The sequence below is a fragment of the Dasypus novemcinctus genome, chromosome 2 (assembly GCF_030445035.2).
Source record: "Dasypus novemcinctus isolate mDasNov1 chromosome 2, mDasNov1.1.hap2, whole genome shotgun sequence".
NCBI classification, from domain to species: Eukaryota; Metazoa; Chordata; class Mammalia; order Cingulata; family Dasypodidae; genus Dasypus; species Dasypus novemcinctus.
This window is the reverse complement of record NC_080674.1, coordinates 172,009,939-172,034,549: the sequence shown is the minus strand read 5'-3', so window position 1 is coordinate 172,034,549 and position 24,611 is coordinate 172,009,939. Positions and strand designations below refer to the sequence as shown.

General features: G+C 35.9%; 1 protein-coding gene and 1 long non-coding RNA gene across 3 annotated transcripts in view; one reads left to right on the top strand and one right to left on the bottom strand.

The window, feature by feature from the left end:
- GABRA1 (gamma-aminobutyric acid type A receptor subunit alpha1) overlaps positions 1-2,888 on the bottom strand; it is a 54,922-nt gene extending 52,034 nt beyond the window's left edge. The window contains exon 1 of one of the 2 annotated variants that reach the window (XM_004450562.4): positions 2,265-2,888. The gene's annotated coding sequence lies outside the window, so the exon portion shown is untranslated. Of the gene's footprint in view, positions 1-1,777 lie in introns of both variants that reach the window. The other variant, XM_058281859.1, reaches the window with a different exon arrangement.
- LOC131274624 (uncharacterized) lies at positions 70-24,611 on the top strand. The gene is made up of 3 exons (XR_011647025.1): positions 70-212; positions 22,615-22,738; positions 24,426-24,611. It is a non-coding gene; the product is annotated as an uncharacterized lncRNA (long non-coding RNA).

Sequence of the window (24,611 nt, the reverse complement as noted above, 5' to 3'; positions counted from 1 at the left end):
CTGACTGAGGCAGTTCAGATGAATGCTTTGAAGTCAGGAAATGACCTCACTGGGATATGACACCCCATTGGAAGCACTGGAAACCTGGACCATCCATTCTCCACTCTCCCTTCCAGTTCTCCATTCAAAAATGTATCAGTGCCTTAATTTTTCCTGTAAAAGAATACAAGTTGAAATGTTTTCAGGAGACAATATTGCTCAACATAAAAACTGTGAGTTGTTTTTCTCTGGTTTTATATTTCCACTATAGTTCGATTCCTCTCTTGGGGTTTATCATCTGAAAATTTTGACCTTTCTGATTTCAGTTCACATGACTGAACTATGCATGGAATTTTTTAAGCTGGTGTCTGTAAAAGGGAAAGCATGTTAGGGGTTGTGGTGGGAAGGGATACGTTAATAGGCTTTGATGGCTGAAGTCATCTTGGATTTCTAGAAGTACCTTGATTTCAGAACCAACTCTATGCGTTTCTTTTTTAAAAATGTAAGAAACACACTGTTGAATGCCATAGTTGTGCTTATATTCACTGCCTGCAATTGCCTGTTAAAAATGTTTGCTAATGCTTCTGTCAGACTAAAGGACACACTTTATAGTCAAGCCATGTGCGGATCTCTCACACACAAACCACACGTAAATGCACACAAATATGCCCATATATATCTTTTAAGCCATCTCAAATTCTGCCAGGTTGCTGCTAGAAAAGGTTTCATCTCAAACAGATGGAAGCTGGAGTGCTTTGCTTTGCATGAATAAGGCAATCCTTTTTCCCTCTTAGGTAAAGTGCAATCAATCACCAGCTGATTGTTGAATTTAGACATGGTAGTGGGTTGCTGGAGGAATGAAGGAGTAGGGAGGGCTTAGAGGTTTTTTGAAAAAAGAGATTTGAATCTATTTATGAAATTAATTTTTGAAATTCAATTCACTGTATGGTTAAGGAGTAGATCTGGCAACATTTTTAAATGTGCTATAATTGATTCCAGTCATAATATGATGAATGTTAAAAGGGATTTGTTAGCACATCCTTGAGTATATATATTCCTTAGTAGGGTAAGTGATTAATGGATTGCAAGTCTTTTAAAGCATATTTTTCATTAAGCACTCTATAGTTTAATGTGGCATGCCTTTAAATATATCTACACAAATGCTTTCCACACTCTCCAGGATCATTTAAATCAGTAAAATCCATTACAAACAGGCATGTAAGCAATGAAATAAAATTAATGTGTTCAGAGTGAAATGATCTAGTGAAAAGAACTGTGAGTCTCACCATAGCTTTTACTTAATTTAGTGACTGGTTTTGACACAGATAAGTCGAATTTGAGAAGAAATCCTGGATAAGTATCATTATATTAAAATATTGCATCTAAATTGCACAATAATAACCTACCCTTTTATTAATCTTTAACATTTGTTAAGAAAGAAAAACAACTTCTCTTAACCCTATTAATTTTTGTTGGTCTGTATAAAAGGAGGAAATCGTGGAGGAGCAATCAAAACAAAACACAACCCCAAAGCAAAGCACCATAGCTTTTTGTCCTCTATTGACGTCTTATAAAGGAAAACAAAAACAGAAACAAAAACCTCTCATAGCTCTCCAGTTGTTGAGTAAGAAAGTTTCTTGCAAATACAAACACAATAGTTGGAGGCTGCCGCCTTACCCTTTCCATCTTCACCCCCTCCCATACACACTCAACCACACTCCAAACACCCATGTCCATGCCGCCCACACCAAACAATAAGTTGAGTTTTTCATGTTCAGAATAAGAGAGACCCCCATACCAGAGGGTATGTAAGCAGCGTCCACAGGAAAGGAGAAAAGAGGCATTTTGCAGCCAGAATGAGAGAGCGCCTTCATAAGGATCTAACAGTGAGACACGTTTCCTCTCGCAGTGTCTTAACTTTAGGTGATGCCCCCGACGCCCCTCCCCACCTCACCCCAGCTCTGCCTTGCAAAAAAAAAAAAAAAAAGATCAAAACAATATGTCACTGCCCACACCACGGACTAGACATTCCATTTTGCCTAAGGAAGGAGAAAAGAAAAGAAGAGAAGGAAAGAAAGAAAGAAAGAAAAAAAAAAAAGATGTTCTTCTATCGCTGAGGTTTTCACCCTGAAAGAAAAACATTCGTGGTTTCTACCTGCTATGGGATCAGGCTCTTGCCCTGCTCCCTCCTCTTTTTTCCCCCTACAGCTTTCCTGTCTAGCCAGCTAGGGGAAAAAAAATACACGTTTAAAGCGCTGTGTGCCGCGGTCCGAAGCCGCACTTACCTTGAGCCCCCTCTGAGCACAGGATCGCTCAAGACCCGGGAAAAAGTCTGCGAGAGGAGACCGTGGAGAGCCGGGAGCCGGCGCGAGTCTGCGAGCGGCGGCGCGGGGCGCGGGGCGCGGGGCGCGGGGCGCGGAGGGGCGTCCTCGCGCTGCCTCGCGCTCACTCGGTCTGAGCCATCATGGACTCTGTGTGCTCCTCGGCTGAAGACTTCACACCCAAATTTGCTTCCCAAGACCCAATCTGCAGCGATACAACAAAAGATTTCTCTTTACCAAGACAGTAGTAATACGTCCCAGGGCAAACCGGATGTGAAATAGGCGGTGACTTCATGCCAGAGAGATTTTATTTTAGAAAGGAAGGTGGTACCAGTCTGGATGTGGAGACCAATCCGCCCATTTTTTTTTTTTTTTTTAATATGCAGCACAATTTAACTTGCACCGCTCTGGCCCTTATGCTTTTCTCTCAGTAGCTACAGATTTAATCCTTCTACAATCTGCTGCAAGCTTTCCTTTTTTTTGGGGGGGGGGGGGCGGAGGGGAAAGAGTTTGGGGGGGGGAGGGAAGGTTAGAAGGGGTTAGAGACGTAGGCACTACATTTAGACTCTTTTCACACCTGCGGTTTATGAACCCTCGATTTTAAGGTGTGCCCATTAAAAATACAACTCATCAGTATGACTCTTCCACCTTTGGATAAATATTTAACCGCTGCTCACATATGAATGAACGCGAGCTTAGGAAACCGGGAGGTGCAGGATGACACATGTGGAGAGCGCACATTCCTCTCGCCTCTCTCCCTCGCACACACTCCCACACGTATGTCTGTGTCACTGTGTCTTGCAGAGTCACGGATGGCGAGGAGTGGTAGGGACGAGTTCGGGCCGGGAGGGAATTGGCCGCCAGGTTTGGAGAGCCCGTGAGCACTTTCACAGGTAGTGAGCACTTTCTACCCCACCTTGGTGTGTAGCTTGGAGGACAGAAAGAACACTCTCAGGACCGGGTTTTTATCTTTGCAGGAAACTGTGTTTTGAATGAGAAAACACAGGTGCCTTTCTCTGAACTGCCCTGGAATCCTAGGACGAGGATTATTTAAATTGCAAAAATATCGCGCTGATCCTTTCTGGATTTGAGAGCCCTATCTCCATCCCCAGAATCATTCTCTAGCTTCGAACTCCACCATTCTCGGGACTAGGAAGATTGGGGGAAGGGGCAGATTATTAAAAGATGTAGAGAAGTCAGGACACAACCCTCTTTTACCTTTCTCGCGGCTCTTTTCTATTACCCTCCTTGTTACCCTTCACTCACGAATATGCGTAAGGAAGGTGGGTGTGTTTCATCATCAGTCTAACTAAATTCCTAAAGAATCAGGGGTGACTGTGATTCCCTTCTCGGATTTTGTGAATGGGTGTTTGTAGCAGAAAGGCAAAAGATGCTCGCTTCTTGGGAGCGCTTACCAAATTACCTAAAGCCCTGGGAGCTGTCACTTCAGTACTACCGCCCGGACTCGGCAGGATGTGCTGAAGAAGAGAGAGTGTCCCTGTGTTTTGCTTCTGGTGGAGAAAGTCTGAGCTTTGGTAAGCTCCCTGGCCATTTTCCTCAAGAGAACTTGTAGCAGACCAGAAACATCGGTTGGGGACGGAGCTTGGCCAAGCGAAGAAAATACCCAAAGGACCTATGGGCTTTTCTTTCTACAAGTGTTCCTTGACTTTATTCTGTAGCGCAATCAAGTTAAATGATTTAAACATAAGACAGACGGTTGAAATAATAAGGAATATAAAACTGAAGACCACGTTCAGAACTGGACTTAGTTGCCTTCTGAGTTGTGAAGTGCTATTGGCAAATAAATTCACAAACATTTAGAAAAGAGATTTGAAGATATCCTCATTCATGCCACTGTTTCTGGGCAGTAATTTCATGCATTGTTCAGACAAAACAAATGCCAATATATTCTTAAGGATATCCATTGAAGGAACATTACAACTTGCCTATGTGGCATTACAGCACAATTTTATTACTTACCCATCAATTCATTTACTTATTGAGTAACTTGGGAAATAAAGTTGTCCTTAATAAAGTTTTGAAAGCCTGGGTTAGCAAATAAAAGCTGTTGTTTTCTTATTTATCCATTTATAATGTTCAGGTTTTTTTTTTCTTTTTTCATCAAAGATCAAAGTTATAAAAGTGTGATCTTTTAGTCTTTTCTTCTCCTGGATAAATTGTCACAGTACCTTTTACCTTCCTCTGTAAATTGAGACTATTTGTGTTTCTTATATCCAATGACATGGAAACAAATCACAGTCACCTAAACTTCATCCCTTGAATAATAGTATCTGGAAAAAATGCCAGTCATATTCTGATGCAGACTAAAAATTGTTATGATACATTGCAGCAGGATACAATTGCACAGCAATTCAATACATTTTAAATCAAATAAATATTTAGACAAAATTTTTGGTTTATATTGAAACTACAGTTTATATGAAAGTGATTATACTATGACTCTCTTTTAAATGACTCATAAAGTAGGTTTTACTAGATGATTCTCTATGGATTTCATTTTGGATCACATACATGTATTTTTTTTTGTTTCATTTGGACATCTGTGATTTAATAAATCAATTAAGGATATTTAAATTATTGATAATTTGACTAATCCAAAAGTATAATTGCAACTCTAAATTATGAGTGTATTTATTATTCCACCCAAGGTGTCATTAGCATAGGCACATAATATCAGGAAATAAAATACAATAAACTAATAACAAGGAAATAATTTTCTTTACGTTGCCTTGTTACATTGAATTTTTTTTGATACTTGCTGAAATTCTCATTTTTTTCCCTTTATCCAGGGAATAAATCATTTTAAGCTGTATGTGCAACTGGTCGAAGTTCTTGATGTAATAAATGACCATGATGTTTACTATTCATAAAGTGCTTACTTTGTGCCAGGTAATGTGCTAACCCCTTTGCACAAATCATCAATTTAATTCTTAAAATAAATCTACGTGAGAAATAGTCTTAATATGCCTATTTTACAAATCAGTAAACCAACTATGGATTAGAGAGCTTAAGAGGAATGCCCAATATCACATAGTTGATGAATATCAGTGCAAACCCACATATTCTGACTTTAAAGCTTATTCTCTTAACCACACATCTGTGTTACTGTTTGTTTAGTATGACGATGTGAGTGCATGCTAATATCTGCTTTATTCATTTTATACACATGATCATATCGGCCATAAAAACCTATCTCTGAATATTTTTATTATTATTCACAACAGGATTCTTTAGATGATAGAGTGCATCTTACTGTGACATAGTGCCAAGCTTGTTTTAGTATTTTAGGTATTTCTGCTACTTTCCTTCTCTCTCATGAGGCCAGTGGCCAAGACCTTCTTAACAATCATGAGTTCAGGGCAAAAGGGATTTGAGATCCAACCTAGGACCAGTTTTCCTGGGGAGGCCTAATAGCTCCATCTCCAGGGATGCAATCTGGTACAGTTTGCTTTTCCTGTCAATTTTAAATGGCAAGAAACCCTGAATTAACTGAATAAGTAGTACTGATTCTATTCAACAGAAAAATGTTTTTACTTTCTCAAAATCTGAATCATATGAGAAAAAAATAGCAATGGTGTTCTCATTTATTCAGTGTGGCTTTTCCTAATATAAAATAATTTGAGGTAAAGAAGAAGAAAGAAGTAAAAATCATAAAATATCAAATAATCTTCAGTTGAAACCTAAAATAAAGTGGTCTTTAAAATGTATTTGTATTGCTCAGATATATACACAGATTTTCATATATATACATATATTTTCACATTAACATACTATGAAACATGGTTATCCATCTGAAACCATAAATTTGTAGGTTTTAGTTAAACAAGATTCCACCTAAATTTATTTATATATACATGACGTTTACACGGAATATTATCATAAAACTCACTAAACTAGTCCCACTTTTCTAACTTCCCTGTCCATAATACAGACCATCTCATTTAACGACTTGTACTGCATATCTAGAGGGGTATCCCTTATTTACTAGTTAGTTTTGAAATGATAGTTCAGGTGGAAAAAGGAAAATAATTGTGATTTAAATAATGGAGTAAGTTTTGTACCTTAATGCAGACACTGTCATCATCTATGTTACAAAGACAAATTCCTTTTCCCAGGCTGGAAGGTTACTTTGACATCTCAGTACACTGAGAGACATTTTAAGTATAGTATAAAGAATAGCCAAAGCAGGGGGGAACCTCGCATTTGAGTCATAAATGTTTGGCACACTGCAAAGGGACTTGGAGATTGTGTGACCCAACCTCTTTGACAGATGACAAAAATTATACACTTTCTCCCATGATCTTTGCAGAAGCAGAAACCAAGTTAGCATGACACAGTAAACAATCATGCATGGCTATGCACCTCAAGCCACTGACTATCAGCTGGGTGGTCTTGGATACGTTACTGAACTTTTCTGAACCTCATTTTCTGAAGTTTTGAAAGAAGTAATAAAACCTTATAAACTGGTTGTGGCATTACATTGGAAAACATAGGTGAATTATATATAGCTCTCTTGTGCGACAACTAACTGGTATCCAGTAAATGCTAGTTCCCTTCTCCCTATTTTAGCGCACTACAAATTCATTATTTTTCTTGCTTTTTAGTGTACTTTTAAAGCATGTTCACATTCCTCATAATACTGATGATATTCACATTCTTCCTGATGTATGACTAAAACATAAAATTCTCAGTTATCAGATGAAGTACCAAAACAAGTTAGCTCCTACAATCACCTTAATTCTAGGCTCATGTTCTTATTTCTGAGGCATTATGAGCAAAAAAAAAAAAAAATTGTTCATACTATATCTACCTTAGATATAGACTATTTTAAACATACCCCAAACCAGGAAGATTTGATGAGAGTATGGTCCAGGTAAAGTCAACCAGGGCACATGCTCCAAACACAGCTACTTGTCAGCCAGAACCACCCCCTCTCCAGTGGTAGACTAAATAACAATATTTTTCCAAAAATTAAGAAGAACCCAATTAATGCTCATAGAAAAGTACATATTTGGGAGTTTTACTCTATTTAATAATCATATAAGTAGGGTACTATCCAAATTTTTAGTTTTTCAGCAACTCACATGTAACTCAGATTTGCCCATTTTCTTTGAAAGTCTTTTCTTTAAACAGGTCTCAAACCCATCTACCTGGACAGAAAAAATGCATTTGTACTCTGAGTTAAGAGGAATGATAATATTCTGATGGTTGAAAACAAAATATCAATAATATTCAAAATGTTGAAGAAGAGTATTTGGATCCTGTAGATTTCATTGCCAAATCGAAGGCTGTAATTCATGAGGTAGAAAAAATGAATACTGTTTCTCAAAATGTGGTCACAATTCCAGATTAGGTGTTTTAAAATGTTGAATTCTATATGACTTGATTAAGAAAAATGTATTCAGTAATTTTTATGAAAACCTTAAGTTTTCTTTGGTAAATTTAAAGTATACTTGTGTGTGTGCACACATGCACATGGTCTATATGTAGACTCCTTTAAACCATGAGTATGCATATTTATTCCAGTTTTCCTTTGTTAGGAATTATGGAATGAATACCAAAACAGTAGGACATTTTAAACATCTAGTATGCATAAAAAGGAAAAACATCTGAATTGGGGAATCAATTTAAAGAAATTACTTGTCATAAATAATAAAATATAGGCATATTGGTACCCAGAAACTGCATTTAGTTTATGCAGGATCTTCTAAAATATTTGGTATATGTCTAACTTAAAATACTGGAAGATTTTAATGTGGTCTCGTTATCCTGTTGGACAGCTGCATTTACATATTTGTTTGAAACCACAAACACACAAAAATATGGCACCAACATTAAAGGAGTATTTTAAAAACCATTCATCATGCCCTGAATGGCCATAGGATTTGTGGACAGAACAGGAAATCGAGGGATTTACTGGTACAAAGATCAAGAATTAAGACACTAATGCCCCATCTGTTCAATAGCTAACAATTCTTGATGTTTACAATAATTGTGTTTGTGATGAAATGAAAAAGAGTTTGCATATATGCCTGCCTTTTATTATGGTTGCTCATAAATATATTCAAATGTAACTACTCTCCTTGTGATAAATGTAGGGAATAGAAATAACCAGAATTTTTACTGTCACTTACAGCTACACAAAAGACTCTTTTTAAACCTAACCCATTTTTAGTTTTACTTATGATAATCTACACCATGATTTTATTAAGAGAAAATTTCCCAATTTTCATTCTAACAGATATGCCAACTTGGGAGGGGGTACCAAAGAGTTTTTAATAGGAGTGATAATCACTTTGGAGCAATTTTATTTATGAAGCAATCATAAGCACATGCAAGTTTCAGAAATGTAAACTCTTCACATGAGATTTTGGGATTTGGCTCAGAAAGTTTTGTTCTGAAAGAGTAAGACAGTGCATCAGAAACCATATAGCTCAAGGCAAACAACTGAAAGCAGTAAGATGACAAACGAAGAGGTCTTTACTTGTCCTATATGTCAACCACTTATAAAGATGACAGCAAATAATTATCTTTGAAAGATATAAAATGAGATTTCAAAAGCAATCAAGGAGGCTTACATTCATGTTAGAATTTAAACATAAAGTAGACTATTCTTAAATTTCATTAAGGAGATGAGACAATAAACTCCAAAATAACACAATCTTTTGCCACATAAGAGATTAACATTTATTAAGTAGCTATAATGTATCAGAAACAGTACTAATTGTTTTTAGGCAATCTTTACAAATGCATTCTCACAGTAGAGCTGTTTACAGACAAAGAACTGAGAATCAGGAAGAGTAAGAATCTTGCCCACAAACACATGGCTTAAAAATCAGAGCTCATATTTGAACCCAGGCATAGGGTTCACTGTCATGATTATGACAGTGAAGGTAATCTTTTACCACGTGACTTGGGAGTAGACCTGTCCTGGCAGACTGGTGAAAATATTTCTGTTCATTGAAATTTTTGCAACAAGAAATGTAGTTATTATGGATAAATTCTTTAGAGTTGTGTTTAGGGCAGCAGTAAAAGAAGTATTTAAGAAGTGGAATTTGGAGTCAGATATTTTATTTCTCTTTCAATTACCACCCATTTAACCACTTGACATCTTTGAAATTCAATTTCTTTATTTGCAATAAACGATTAATAATTTCATTTTAGGTAGAATATTTGTGAGCCATTATTGCATAAAAACAGTCTCAACAATGGATAACTATGGATGTTACAAGTTTTATAATATAGCAGTCTGTGAAGACATGTAACATTTCCTAGTATATTTCTCAGCTTTTTAAATATTGAAATTAAATTTTTGTGCATGGCTACCAAGACAATAAAGACTTTGCAACAGAACTAACTCACTCAGCCAACAATTGTAGATTACCAGATTGACTATTTTGTCTTTGCCATCACATAATTGTTGCCTAAAGCAGGAAGCCTTGGCCTTGGCAAGGAAAGTTAATTCATTTTTCCAGAGAAATTCATCTTAGCAGGTGGTAGGAAATAAGACATCAAATGCATAAGAATGAAGGGACTGCAGGACTCAACCATAACCCCACAACTTGTGGGTGAAGAATTTTCTCTTCATCTAACTTCAGCTCAACTGTTTACCAACAAGATAATGTAGGTTTAGGGGAAACATAAGATGGCTGATTATTGAAAGTAGTGAAAAATCAATTTTTAAAAAATGGGACAGAATTAATGAATAAATAAGAGGTTAAGGAAAATTACCTGTTCTTGCCATATCTTAGCTTTCACTGACAACTGGAGTAGACACTTCTGCAGCAGAACACAGTCTAGAAACTCCAAAGGGAGCATTGGCAAATTCTGAAATTGAGAAGCAACTTTTACTAGACAGGGAAATGATCAGGGAGAACTCTTATTGAGATTCACTCTTAAACTATGAATTTTATTTTACTTATATGTGTAGAAATATTTTAGCAGGCAAGTTCACTGCAAGATGAACCAAATGAATCAAATTGATGTTCTAAAAAGCCATTTAGACAAATATCAGCTATTCTTGAATTGGAAATTTTAAAAAAAGGTTTTGTTTTTTGTTTTACAATCATTTATATGGATCGATTTGAATAAAAATGGTGCTTACATTTCCTCTAAACTAAGAAAGTAGAAAAGAGCCAGAACTTAGAAACAGTATCTGAAAAACATCTGTACAAGACTGATATTCTGTTCTTATCCTTCACCATTAGCTCTGTCAACCATGTTAAAATACTAGAGGTACTCTTCAGATGACCTTGAGAGACTTGATGCCTCTAGGAAAACTAGCTATTTCTTGTATTGAACTGCCCTAAGTTAGTCTGACAGCCATACGTTTTAATCATGTTTTTGGTGCCTAGAGAAATTCTTGTCAGGCTCCCAAACAAGTCAGCAAATTCAGTAGAATTGCCCTGTGGCTTTGGAGGAATGTGGTTGAGGAGGTCAGTCAAGGTTCAAAAAGCCTTTGTAAAAAGCTTGGTGAGGGTTCGGATACAAGCCTTTTTCTCAGAGCAGCATCTGTGTCCCATCTATATGCTCAGGGAAGGTCCCTCAAATTAGAGGAAAGAAATTACCAAATATGGTCACCACGCCTTACCTTTCCTAAAATCAAAATGTAATTTTCCCTTGAGCAATTTTTAAGAGCAGAAGAAAATAAAAATTTTAAATAGAAAATGGATTATTCTATTCTGTTGTCTATTCTGACAACAGATTTGAGACACCAGGGAAATGTAAGAATTAAAAATAAGAATATTTTAGAGCAAAATTTGTTTAAATCTTACAGAAGCCCCTCTATTTGAATGCAAATAGAGGTAGAGAAAATGTTGGTAAGATTTGAAACTGGAGTTACATACTTTCTTATCATTCTTCCCCTTCAAAATTTCACTCTTACTCTAAAGTTGCTAAAAGTTCTTTTCTTTGAAGCACATTATATTAGACATAAAGAAAAGCACTATGCCCAGAGTTAGCACCTTAAATATCATGGAAAATTAAATTTTATATAAAATTTACCAACATCACTCCTGGAAAATATAAATGGCTATTTGCTCATGTCATTTTTTATTTGAAGAGGACTTAGTGACTACCTTTTGTATAGATCATCATTTCTAATCTAATTTCCAAGTACAAGTCCAAATTTGATATTTCCTCATTTAGTAATATACTATATTAAATGATACACAGCATAATAGTTTCACTTTCTTATGGTCATTTGCAGAATTCATAACTATTTAGAACTTGTTTCAAACAAAATCTTTAAAAATGTAATGAAAACATTCAGATTATTTTTAGAACTGGATAAGTCCATTCAAAAGTTCCTATGAAAGAATAATTGGTGAATAAAATCACCAAGAATACTTGGGGGGAAAATTGAGGTGCAAAGATTCTTCTACCAGTTGTTGAACATGAAGCTACAGTAAATAATACTGAATGGTTCTGGCACAGAAAGACTTGCAGAGGTTTAGAACACAGTGAAGAGTTCAATAACAGAGTCATGAATATATGAGACATTTTATATACCTAGGTAATATTCCAAACCAGTGTGTTACAATTGATTACTTAAAACAGGAAGCAGAAATACATACCATACATTTTTAAAAATCACATAATATTAGATTCCTACCTCCAACTTTAAATAAAAATGGATTCCTGGTAAAGAACACAATCTACAAAAATCCTATAAATCAATTAAATTTTGAAAATCCCACAGATAAATGGTTACAGGCAATGAAATGGCAAGTCGATAAGCAATAAGCATGGAATGAGCAATAAGCATGGAATCAGATAGTCAACTGATTTTATTGATCAACTATCATAATATGATGTCCTGATTATCAGATTATGCTTAAGTATTTAATAGAATTCAGTGTTCGTCTAAGCTAGGCCAAGTAGTAAACATGTTTGGTAATAGTATCAGTAGTCAGTCCCTTCATATATACCAAATTAAACTACATACAATATTTAAATCAGTAATTATATTTCTGAAAATCTGTCTTATGGATATTTTAATGCAAGTGAAGAAAGGTATATGTAGATGGAAGCTTAATGTAGGATTATCTGTAAATGCTTCTAAAATTAGAGGCAACTAAATATCCCAAAATAAAGGAATGGTTGAATAAGTTTTGGTTCAGTCACATCATGAAATTACATGTAACCTTTTAAATGGTGAAGTATGTCTTTTCCAAATGGCATTAGAAGATATTGGCAGTGCCTTGCTGAATCAAAATGCAAATATCTAAATTGTATGATTTATGTTTTGCAAAGTAAATGCAATAAGCAAAACTGTCAACAGGGATAACCCTTTGGAGTGGGAGATGGGAATTGGAAAGTCTTCAATTCAAACTGTATCCTTCCCTTATAGTACAATTTTTAATTTAATATGTACATCTTTATTTTAAAAATTATAAATAAAAAATAAAGGGGATAAGAGAAAAATATGATTCAGATTTCTGGGTGCAAAAAAAAAAAAGAATAATTGACACCACAACTTCATTTAAAACCTCAAGAATATGTTCTCTAGATTTACAAAGACAGGTTTGTTATAGCTGTCACCCAGGAAGAGTTGGATTCTCAATTTTGCTGAGACTTCATTCACTTCTCTAAGAAGTTGAAGAGGAAGTGGCAGCATGTGCTAGATGCTCATACTCACTTACTTTGTCTTTCTAATTATATAACCATCCAGGAGTAACACTTCCCTTCAAAAATAAGATACTTATTTCAGAATCCTAGGCATAGCTCCAAGTAACAAGCTTATAGGCCTACTGTAAACCCAATAACACAAGATTAAAAAATTGTGTCAGTCATCTGAACAAATACAGTTGAGTAAGATAGACGCACCTGTGCATACTATAAGTACTAGATCATTTTTTGCAGCATTACTGATTAGCAGACTTATATCCACTATTTTTCTTGGTTTTAGGCAGAAGTCATTTTGTGCCCACTAAATCCCTTAGGGACCATTTGTTTACTATGTTAGCATCATGCTGATGGGAACCAGAGTTCTTCACCTAGAAACCTGTCTATAGAATTTGAAATTCTTCAAAAAGAATAACTTCTCTTTGCTTCTTTGCACAAAGACAATTCTCCCATATATGAACACACTCTTCGGAATCTCTTTTCCATGGGTTGACAGCACCAATTTTTATAAGGAATGAAAGATAAGGCTCTTAATTGCAAGTTTTAAGTTTAAAACTTTGGTAATTACATTTTGCACATTCAATTGTGGTAGAATGAGATTAGCATTTCTTACTCTCATCCAGCATAAATAACTTTGCATTTCAGAAGATTAACTAAGAGGATATTAACTTGATTTAGTATAGTATAGTGAATTATGGCAGGCAGGAGTTCTCAGACTTGTTAGAAGGAGGAGAGAATTTACTTTCTGCTCTCTTTTTTTTTTTTTTAGCCTTCTGCTCTTGAGATCAAGGAAGAGTAGAGGTTTGAGTTAAGGGCTAAATGTCTAGTATTAGATGGGCATAAAAGTAGCAGGGAAGTTTCGTTTAAAGTGATCTCAGTCACATAAATGTACATTTGAAGATTATACACCAAAAATCTCGAGCTACCTCCTGATCCTCTTGAATAGCAGAAAGCTGGAAGATGTTAGAACTGCTTTGGCTCAGTTTGTCACAACCCCTGCTGTTGAATCATGTGCACTTACTCAAAGTGCAGAAGAACAACGCTTCTTCATTTTCAACTCATTGGGAGGGAATTTGGCATAGTGGAGAGCGGAGATGATCTTGCTTTTTCTCTAACTCTTAGAATGTGTAGACTATGGTTTCCATGAGGACAAGGACCATGGTTGTTACATTTATTGTTGTATCCCAATGTGTCACACATTGTTAAAGTTTAATAAATACTTGTGCTACACATTTTAAATGAAAATGAATGACTGGTATAGAATTGAAAGCATATTAAAGCATTTTCAGGCAAATTTGGGTTCATATCCTGGCTCAATTAATTACTGAGCTAGGACAGATTACTTGATATTTCGCTGCCCCAGATATTCACCTGAAAATTAAGTATAATTGTCATTTCAGATGTTTTCTTCTGAAGTCTACATTAGATAACTTATATAAAGTTGGAATATGATAAATGCTGAAGAAAAATCAACAACTATTAATATTATAGTTATTCTTGTTTATATTAGCACTATCACTATTATAATAAAAACTCTCTGAGACTCATTTATTAATCTGTAGGTTAAGGTTAATACGTCTTTCTTACAGAGGAGTGAGAAATCAGTAATCCAAGGGAAATCTTGTTGTAGGTATTATATTAGTTTCTCCTAGTGGTGACAATAAAGTACCCCAAACTAGGTAACTTGAAACAGTAGAAATATATTATCTCACAGTACTAGAGACTAGAAGTTCAAAATCAAGGGCTTTGCAAGGCCATTTTCCCTCTGAAACCTGTAGAGGAGAATCCTTCCCTGCCTCTTCTAGCTTCTGGTGTTTTTCAGCAAACCACGGTATTCTTTGGCATCATTCCTATCTCTACCTTTCTCCCTACATTGCCTTCTTTCTTTTCTCCATCTTCCCATGACATTCTCTGTGTCTATCTCTATCTGTGTCCATATTTACCTGTTCTAATGAAGACAGTAATCATATTGGATTAGGGTGTATTCTGATCTGATTTGGCCTTATTTTAACTAATCACATCTTCAAAGACTCTATTTCTGAATAAGATCACTTTCATGATCCTGTGGGTTAGGACTTGAACATGTTATTTTGGGAGACAAAATCAAAGCCATAACAGATATTGTTGTCAGAGACACCGGCATTACAACCTTTTCCATTAGGGAGTACCACTATGCTATCATCACTTAAGACTTCACAAAGCAGCCATGAAAATACTGTGCATCAAAGAACGAATATCTCTATAAATACACTATACAACCTAGGACTTATTGGATAAATACAAAATGCTCTCCTAGAAGAAGTGATGCCAGTGTCTATTGGCATAAATAGTTCTTCTAGGCTTTAGATAACCCTATCTTAAACCCATACTCTGCAGTCACAGAGGCTTAAAAAGATCCTGGTAATAGGAACACTGCTGTCAGGTTAGTCAGAATGCAAAATTACTTCCACTCCTTGGCTCCATGAATCTACACATAGATAAAAATACCCTAATGTTGCAGTTTGCAGATTACTTATGTCTTTCTCCCTTCCTCTGTTTCTCCATTGAACACTAATGACTATGTCTAGTAATGCTGTAATTAAGGAAGGAAATCATATCCCTGTACTTTAGCCCATCATTTCTGTGGACAAGGCAAGATCTTCACTGAATAATGCCAAACGCTTGACATCTCAGGTTTTGGTGCCTAAGTTTCTGGTGGGCTAATCCTGGGCATAAATATAGACCCTGAGGCAAGTTCCCAACTCCAATGTGTTGAAGTCATGCTGATTGGAGATACTCTGATTATTACAAATATCAGTAATAGTGATTTACATTAGGGATTTTTCTCAGTGCAATAGTGTTTTAACTTCCCCTGCTGGAATCAATAGTTCTAAGCACTTCAGAAGATCTAGCTCTTCATTCTTATTGGAAAGCATGGCTTTCTGTCTGCTATACCTAGTGAGACAGGCCTAAGGAACAGATAATCATTTCAATTACACGGGAGGCTATGCAACTCAGTTAGCCAATGCCTAGCCTAGGATTTGACCGTTGGAAGTTATCTACAGAGTCAGAATATTTGCACACTATTCTGTCCATATTCTAATGCAGCCTCTTTATGCTGCAGATGTTCTTTCCCTTATAAAGCAGACAGCTTTGTCATCAGTTGATAGAGAATTATACTATTCCAGAGTTTGTTAGATTCAGTCATAGGACAAAATGATTGGTGGTTTTCTTTGTATTGTCTGAAAAGTCTAGCTCTTTACAGTGGCTAAAATATAGCACATAGAGTTTCTTTTTCCAGTAGATGCCATAGCAGACAACAGAGACAACAGATGTACAATGTCAACACAAGATGGGCAAAAGTGCCTTCATCAATCATCTAGTATGAGAATACAGCTGACCCATGCTTAATTCCAGGTGCTTCAAGACTTTGATCTTTTGGTAGAAAAATGATGAGTTTCTAGAAAATATCTCCAAAGAGAAAGAAATTATTATTTTCCTAGAGAAGGTGTTCCATAAATGGACAAAGTCAGTGATAAATAGAATTATCTGAAATAGAAAGGCAAACTTTGGTCTAATAGAATGTCAGATGTACAAGGAGTGGCAAAGATATGAGACTGGGAAAATATAACTAAAAGAGATTGTTCAGGCCACTGTTTCTAGAGATGTTAATATTTTATGAAAGCAAACTTTCCTGGTTCGAAAAGTTTCTAGAAGAATCTTGGTTTTTTTAATCCATGTCCCTTCGTTCTTAGAAACAGCCCCTGCCTAGTTTAATTTTGGGATGGAGTATAATCAGGCTTTAACAAACAAACAAACAAACAAACAAACAAACCCATATTTCTCTCTTCCAGATGTTACTTCAGTTAAGGTGTGTCTCAAATGAGTTAGGTAGGGCTCTAATCTGGATATTCAGAGTCCTTTACAAGTAGAGAGAAAGTTAGACAGAGCAAAAGTCACGTGAAGGAGCTAGAAGTCAATGGAACTCAAAAAGGCCGAGAAAGGCTGCCATTTGCATTACCAAGTGCCACAAAATCCAAGAACCAGGGATCACTGGCAGTCAACTCCAGAATGTCAGTCTTCTTGAAGAAAGCATTGCCTTAACGATGCCTCAAACTGTGAGCCAATAAATTCCCATTGTTTAATCCAACCCACTGCATGACATAACAGCCAGGAAACTAAAACAGGGGCCACCCAATTTTCCATTTCCCTTTTTATTTTTCTGCTTAGAAGTTCTATACACTGGCTTGAACTACAGCAGCTCATAGTCTTGTGATACTAAGCTGGTTTTTAGGGTGAAATCCATGTTAGCATAATGAAACCTGTACATAAAACTTCAATTTATTTTGTGGCACAACCATATGAGCCTTTCTACATTCCAACTCAAATTTAATAAGAATGTAAAACTCTAATTTTTTAAGCTATTGTAGCAAGGTCTCTGATACTAGAAATTGGATACAATTCCTGATACATTCTATATAATCCACATTCTTCTTAAAGTTTTGCAGGACACATTTGCTTATTAAAATTCTTGCAAAATACTGTCATAAATCGTACTGTTGTACTTTACATATTCAAGAATTTCTCAAAATTATTTTATCAAAGAATTCACATATATATGTATGTGTATGTGTATGTGCATGTGTGTTTCAAATCCAAATAATCTATGTTTCACCAAAACTACTTAAAGGAATACATACTTTGATTCCCCTGGTTTCTAGGACTATATTGAAATTGTCATGGATTTAAAAATTATAAATAATTTTATTTTGAACATTCCAATGATTCAGAAATTCAAATTTTCAAGCTCTAACTAATGCAAACACTGGAACCTTCTATGGATTAATATGGGCAAACATTTTCCTTCCTTTATGTAACCACATTTTATTTAAAATTATTTTGAAAGTGCTAGCAACAATTTCAAGATATGATAAATTGCATGTTGGATCCAATAAAGCAACTATTAATTTGAAAATTATTATGTTCTAGACTTTTTACTAGTTGCTAACGACGTGGGAGCATAAAACAGTTACTGATACTGAGTATGTCATAAAAGACTTTCCAGAATAAGCTCAGTTACATTTTGAGGGAAGAATAAGAGTTTTCCAAATAGAGTAGAAACAGAAATATAGCACAGGTAGAAGTTGTCATAAATGAAAAAAGATAGGAATCAGATCTTTCCAGCAACTTCAGCATCTTTGATGCAGCTGAGGAGCAAGTGATTTAGTCTGGTGGGTGGATATGTGGTCCAGGGACAGCATTATGCATTTGGAGAGGTAGTCAGAGACCAGATTGTGAAAGGCTTCTTTTATGCCAAGCTGAGGAACTTGGACAGTGTACTGTAGATAATGTGGCACTGTTAGGTTGTTTTAGGCAGAGAGAAACAAGATTGTTCCTGTGTGTGTATGACATCTCTGGCATCAACATGATATACTAGAATAAGGGAGGCTCTGGGAAGTGGGCAAGATGATGTAGAATACCAGATCCAAGAAAGCCAAATTGGAGTCTACTGCAGTGTTCCAGAGAAGATGTTAAGAGGGTTCAAACCACTGCAGCAGCAACTTCTTTGACTGATTAAAGGACCAGTTCTGTTTACTCATGGGACAATGCCAATTTCTTGACCCTAGCAAGAGTCACTGAAAATAGAAGTATATTAACTATAATGGCAAAACAAAGCTGTATTTAAGAAAATGGACTCTGTGAATTAAAATTAAAAACTACTTGCTCCTATTTTATAAGAACCAGATTTTTTAGAGCACAACTATGCAGTCACTTTTGTGACTTGAATTGATTCTTCCACTAATGCTCTGTTTGCTCCATGTCTAAGACATTTTTTATTTCTCTGTCACTTAACAGTCTTCTCTCTATGCCAGATTAAGAATACAGAGTATGCCAGTATCTTCATATGTGTAGTTAAGAAGTCTTTCTTTTCTCGGGGTCCACCATTGTTGGCATTGAGAAGACACTGAAAGTCCACAGTGGCATTTAGCACTAAGCCAGTTGGACCACTGTGATGGAAGCTAGGGTCATCTTCACCAAAGACAACAGTATTTGTGCTAAAGAGTCAATGACTGCAGCAGCAGTAGAAACCTGCACGGTCCCAATTTCAGAGGAAATGATAATTTCCATTAGAAACAATACCACCCATAGAGTCCCTTCGCATCTCTAAAATAAATGATAAAAACTGCTAATCCTGCTCCATTAGCTCTTGCTACAATTTACTTGTACATCAAATTGTGGGGAGGTTCTAGAGTTTTTAATAATCCTACCTTTGCAGTATAGTGATTCTTTTAGAACTTTTTGAATGGTTGTAAACTTCTGAATGAGGTTCCCTGCTGAGGAATTACATTTTTATCAGGTCCTTCCTTTTAAGATGCTTGAGGTTATTGTCTTCTTGATTGTCTTACTGGCTTTTGCTATTATGTATATCCCATTCACCACTCTCAAGCTTTCACCCTGCCAATTCAATATCTGGGGGAAAAAATCAATCAGTACGAACAGAATTAGAAGTCAAATTCATGCGTGCTGTTTTTACCCACTATGTAAATTTCTTTTCAAAGACCCTTTCCTCTAATTTTATCTCCTTATGATCCTCTTTCTATCACATCCATGAGATAGCATCACCTCATGCTGGATAATGAAGAAACACATCTAAAGGATTTATGTCAGATAGTATTACCACCTCCATCGGATCATGGCAAGGGCTGACTAAACAGGTGGGGTCAAGATACAGTGTGATGGGGTCAATAAATATTTGTTTTAATTAGAAAATAATGATTATGTCACTTAGAAATGTGCATCAAGATGGTCTACTGGTAGAAAATTATATTTTCATTTGTTTTTGTTTAGATAACACTTTATTCCCACAAAGAATGTGGAGTGGCTAGCGGTACATGCTTTCTCTGCTACATTATCACTTTTCTACTAAAATTTACTGGCTTCCTAGGACATAAATCCAAAAGAAAAGGACATCACTGCATATAGTAGGACTTTCTTCTTTTTATTCCAATTAAATTCAACTTGTTATTTCCATAAAAGCAATTTTTCAGTGAGATAAAAAGATAGTAATAGATAGTTTTAGATTGAGGAAGAAGAGTCAGGGAACTCATTCTTTGGTTTTCACAGATGGTAATGGAAACAATAGGATAAAACTCATGGAACTGAACTTTTAAAACATTTTTGAAATGAGAATTTTCAATAATTATAGGCATTCTCACGTGTCTAGGGAATAGCCTCACTTAGAGCCTTATAAACTGAGTAAGAATCTCAATGTTTCACAGATCCTAAGATGAATCAGTTTATGGATGATTCTTAGAGGGCATTTAATTAGTGCCTGTACTTCACAGATGAGGAAAACACATTCTCAAAGCATTTAAGTAATTTTTCCAATGTTACAGAGCAATCTGGTCTCACTGGGGTTTTCTGAAACCTGCTGCAGAACCATCACTATACAAAGTTCTCCTAGGCAACTTATATTAGGGCAGAAGTCATGGGCTAAAATTCTAGTCTTGCCTCCCCTCACAGTAGCTGGATGAGTATGGGACCCAGGAGACATTTATTTTCTAAGTTTTTGGTAGAAGGTAGATAAAAATCTAAGAAAAATCAAGTAAAGAATCCATGTTTTAACCATTGTCAGAGATCAAAGGCCAAAAGTTCCTCTAGTTAGAAAATAAATGTGATATAATTCAAATCAGAATTTTAAAACTATTTTAAACACTTCATGTGGTTACATCTCTTAAGGAAGGGAGACATGAAAACACATTACTTCAAATTAAAATAAGACCTTTATAAAGTTCATTTGAGACTCTACCAGCTGAAAAATTAAAGAATCTTCCTTGTGTTTCTGGAAATACTAGATAAACCTGTTTCTTAAGATCCCATTATATCACAGCAGGGTACATATTTGAGAGCTCTTGGATATAAAAGTTCAGCCTAGGGAAAAAGAAGAGCAAATCTGGTAGAGGGAAAGTTTTCACTTTTTTAGAGTTTTGCCTTTAGTAATTAAATTAATCAAATGGATATTTTTCACTTTCCTTCCATAAAATACATTTTTAGAGATGATTCAAATATAAATTGCTCTCAGAATCATGCTAATAGGCTCTCTAGTAATTCAAGAGATAACTTCTTGATGAAGATGATAATGATAAGTTCATAAGGGAATATAAGGAAATTCCATTTTAAAGAGCAGTTCTCCTCATTTTTATAGATAGAAATAAGAACAAACACTTCTTAATAGAGGCTTGGTGAGGATTCCTTAAAGGGATAGGAATGCTAGCATTCATTGTCTCTTATCCTCAGGATAAAGGAAGACGCATCCTAATCAATTACAGCCTTATAAGTTGAGAAAGAATCACACACTTACAGATTCTCGGATGAAGCTGTTTGTTCCACCGATGTCTACAGTTACAATTTTTCTAAAATATAAAAGCTTTGCAGTAGCTCATATTCTAAGATCCTCCATGGAAGAGAAAGGCCATTTTACACCCCTGTACTGCAAAAGAAATATTCTGCATTTATAGAACAGAGAGGTAGAGATGTGCCTGGAAAATCCAGTTGGTTGTCTAGGCTGCCTGCTTCTTGGTGGCAGAATCCCAGTTGGTTTGGATTACCACCCTTACTTGCCTCAGAAAATGTACAATGGAGGAGAATTATGACAGTTTTCGAGCCTTGTGCTAGGCATTGGTTAGGCATAAGTGTGTGGCCCATTCCTGGCCAAGCGGAACTGAGGGTGAATCTAATGAGTCTTCACCAATCAAAAGAGATCCAGGGATAGGAATGCTTCTATTCTTTCCTAGAGGTGGGTATATGCCCTTATGTAAGTGTTATGCTTTGCATCAGTACAGATGGTCACATCTTACAACAAGAACTGCTGCAAACATCTTGCAAGCATGAATAAAAGCATTGTGACTATGCTAAGATTGACACAGGAATAAAGTACCGGGCACCTGAATCTATGATGATAATGCTGACTTGTTAAACCAACTCTGGAATCAACCTGCAAGCTGGGTGCTGAAAGACAATTCTCCATGGGTCTCTTTCATTTCTGCAAATTTTGTGAACAGGCACTAATTGCCTTTGTTTCCATTTTTTTCAAGGATTTTGTGTATTGAAAAGGCTTGAGAAACAGAGATGGAGTCTCCCTGTGCAACAAAGGGCAGGTTTGTTTACTGTTCAGTAGGGTAAAGAGAAAGTCTCTTTCTGAGGCAGAGTTTAGCCGAACTTGCAGTCCATTAGAGAAGATTCTGGTTCCCTAAGCTTGGATTTCCTCTCCTATATGTCAACCAACTTCATAAACAGGCATCACCTGGACCTCATTGTGTTTGCCTCTGGGAATGGGGCTCAGCAAACCAGGGCAAAGGCTGATACTCTGGCTCTTGCTATTGCTAGTGCTGTGACTAATAATCTTTTGTCTCTGACACAGAGTCTTATGGTCATGTGCATTCATAAAACATTTTCAGAGTAATCTTTTAGCTTACAGATAGAGTAAAATCTCAGACCCGTCATAGATATTGACACTGGGTTTTCTGTTATGTGAGGTTATACATGACTTCAATGATTAAATATATTTTAAGTAGATATTCTGTTATTTATATCTGAAAACATACTATCCAAATATTATCAAAATATTGTATATTTTTGGAAGAAAAGAGCAAAATATTATCTACTTATATGTTTCTTGTCATTCTAGAATCAGAAGCATGTTCTAATGAACTGGAAGAGCTGGATACTTCTGAGACCTTAGGAAACTCTTTGATTCCTTTGCCTCTGTTTCCTCTTCTGTTGAATGGGAATAATGAACCTTCCCTGGCTATGTAAGATTATACTTTGCCTCAGTACAAATGTTCTCATCTTATTAAATAATAGTAAAATTGTATATGAATATTCTCTAGAAAGAAGCTTAGAATTATTTACAGAATTATATTTGCATCACTTTTGTATTTCCAATACCAGGTTTTAAAAATGATAAATGTTTAGAATTCTACAGTAAAAATGCTTTATTTCACTTTATTTTACTTTATTTCTTTCTGAGGAAAACATTGCAGAGAGATAAAGTCTTATCTAGACTTATTTCTAGAATTATTTCTTTAGATGACTCAAATTAGAAATTGTGACACTAAAAGCCAACAGAAAAAAAGAGCCCAGTAGGTTTTTATCCTTTTCTTTTCCTTTGTTTTTATGTTGTATTCTGATTATATAGAGCAAGGGCTCTCTTTAATGTATCTTTTGTGAAATAATTATCAGTAAAAAAAAATGTTAAAAATTCATTTACCATTCTTTCTTTGCCTTCCATTCCCTGAATAGAAGAGCCCATCTGGCACCTAGCATGTGAGGCAGTGAAGGGAGAGGGAGTTGGAAAACTTTGTGGAGATGCGTGCTAGCAGAATTGGTGCTGACTAGGGTTACAGAATATTGTGGAAGGGTTGGAGAGCAACATAGAATAGAAGATTGGCTAACTTAGGGCCCAACAATTGAGGTGATGGGAGGCGGATAGAAGAAATGGCATGCTTGGTTATAAATGGTTACAATGAGCAATTAAAAAAATGTATTAAGAATAATATGGAGACCTTCAAAGCCAGAGAATATATTAATAAACATAGGACAGGAAAAGGTTGGAAAGATCCATGAAGTGCTGGATTGAAGTTGGAGGTATCAGTATGGTTTCATGACATACATATATATATATATATGCAAAGCAATATAAAGAAATATAGTTGAATATGCATCCATATACATATATTTCCAAACTCTGTCCATTGATAGGGACTAGAAACAATGACCCTCCTATAATGATGAGAATAGTGGACACTAAGATCTTGGTTTCTAACTGCCATCCTCACTGAAAGGAGTCATGGCTCCTTAGGGAAGTGACTGATTCAAGGTCTAGGGCAGAGAAAGCCTTGAACATTTTATTGTGTTTGAAATTAAGGTACTGCTCAATGAATGTGAGGGCATGTCAAAAGCACTCAGGAGCCAGTTTGAATAGAATGTTTTTCGGCATTAAAATAAATAATGATAACTCTGAATTACAACTTCATTAAACAAAATACAAACCCACGACTCTATACCAATATAAATAAATGAAGGAATGAATGCTAACAGGTTTTTCAAGGAATAATGAAAATAAAGATTCACCAGTTGGCAAGCATCAGAGATAAAAGTTGATTAAGGCAGGGGCTGTCAATTTATACTAAGGCCGTTTGGTGTAGTTGGATGAAGAATAGGAAATTGACATTATATTGAAATACTTCCCTTTAAAATACTAATCAACTATAGTGGGGAAATATTGACGTTAAGGTAGAGGAGCTTGGCAGATCCCAGGATTATCAGGTGACTAAGGTCAAAGTCACCAGGGGAAGGATTGTTTGATATCATGTGCCTGCTGAAGAAATGACACAAGAAATGTGCCACATCATTTCTGTGGAACTGCTGCCAAAAGTGCATGACCTGAGTCAGGACATGAAGGTACCTGACATAGACCCATGCTGTCTCCTTCTACAGAATGTATGGCCTATTCCCTCTAAATCTGTCAAGCTCATGAAAGAAAGGAAAACCTGAGGAGCTGTTTCAAGATGTCTGAAGAGACATGACCAGTAAGGGCAACATAGCTGCCTGGATAGAAACCAGAACCACATAGGAAAAAAGGCCATTGGGGAAACAGCTGGCAAAATTTGAGCAGGATCTGAG